Genomic DNA, 1,806 nt, shown 5'->3' on the forward strand with positions numbered 1-1,806 from the left:
TGTAAATAAATACATCAGAACTTCTACTTTTATAAAAGAGTAATATATTAACCATGGTCAGTTTACGACTTTTGTCATCTACAGATAATTTTTATTCTGATGCTTCCCTGAAAACACTTGCAATCAGCTACAGGCCAGAGCGCTTCATCTTCAACAAAAAGGACTGTATCATACACCCATAGAAAGAATTAGGCTAGGTACTCTGGGGCAGAGGTTTCTAATGGCATTGCTTAAATAATTTACACTATAATACTGGATAAAATCAAGATTGCAGAATTCTAGCAAGGAAGCCAATGGGTCATGTGATTGCTAACACAAGATTAGTAGAATGAGGACTAATCACCTAGGACTAGATGAACTGATAAAGAATGATTATAGTTTTGTTTGGAAGATTGATGTTTCAATGTTCTATTTTCTAGGTACAAGAAATCCCTTACTTTTTTCCCTTAAGCTGCCTATAGTTCATAAAATATCCATCTTTTTCTCCCAGCCGTACCTTCCAGAATTTGGAAACTTTTATTGAACATTCTTATTTTTATGGCAAAATAATTATTTACAGAGGTTCAGTCAGAATCTGTCCTCTTTGTTAATAGGACATATTCAGAGATGCTGCTTATAGAACCAAAGCTTTGACTAGAATAGCATGTTTAAGAATGATGCTCATTTAATCAGGTGTGACCAGACGCTTTTTAGAAATGAAGGTTAACTTCATGAAGCCTATGCTTACAAAACCCTCTTGGAAAGACAGGTCTAGTACCTAGCCCTAGAGCTCCCAGCCTTGAAGGTCAGTAAAGGAAGTTGCTTACTGGACTGCAGGTGAGATCTAGTGTCCTCAAGAGAATTATAAAAATACAATTGGAAGTTCCTGATAAAAATTATCGGCAAAGCGAAGGCTTAAAAGAGATGTGGTAAATTATCATTCTTGCTGCACCTATGTAAATGATCAGGCCAAACTCCATGAAACAAGCCTTATTTTATAATTAAGAATAATCTTTTTGAGGTTACCTCTGATCAAAAGAAGAGTGACTGCAAAGAGATATTTTTTTTAATTCAGTGGAAAATTATAGCACAGTCCTGTGAGTTATCAGATTCTGTTTCTATTCAATGTCTGAGCTACTTTGCATCCCCTTTATAAACTGAAGATAGCTGCATGGTTTTATTACCTACCTGTAAATTAGACTGGCTCCTGTAGTCTCGCATATATTATTTACTCTAAATGCTAGTTGGAAAACTAACTTAGTTTCTTTTGTGTATCAGGCTTCAAACTGACAAAAGACTACCAATCCCTTGACCTACATAATACAGGGTTTTCCTCTTTCATGCACACATCATACCTTCCCTAGGAACACCTGACCTAGAGCGAACAATTATAAATATACCTAAAATCATAAAACATGTTTAATACCACCCTAGATGCTCTTTAGAGTCTCCAGGCTGAAGTTAAAAGCTTAGTATCAATATTCCAATGAAACAGATAGGCTCTAGATACCGTGACTGCCTGTAATCTATGTGCATTTATGTTAATAAAACCAAGTTAAAATAACTCATAACATCACTTAAGTTCAAACATTTTAGTAGACACAGCCTTACCTTGTCATAGGGTAGCTGCTATAAGTTATTAAAAAACTTTTAGAAAATATATTACCCACTTGGGGAATGCCTTCAATTATTTCTAATAACCAAGGCACTCATTTTTTCATTAAAGTTCCAGCTAAGATTTTACAATCAAGTTGGCACTATCATTGTCCCTACCACCCTCAATCCTCTGAAAAGGTGGAAAGAAAAAATGGCATATTAAAATTTAAA

The sequence above is a fragment of the Dasypus novemcinctus genome, chromosome 1, assembly GCF_030445035.2.
Source record: "Dasypus novemcinctus isolate mDasNov1 chromosome 1, mDasNov1.1.hap2, whole genome shotgun sequence".
In the NCBI taxonomy this organism is placed as follows: domain Eukaryota; kingdom Metazoa; phylum Chordata; class Mammalia; order Cingulata; family Dasypodidae; genus Dasypus; species Dasypus novemcinctus.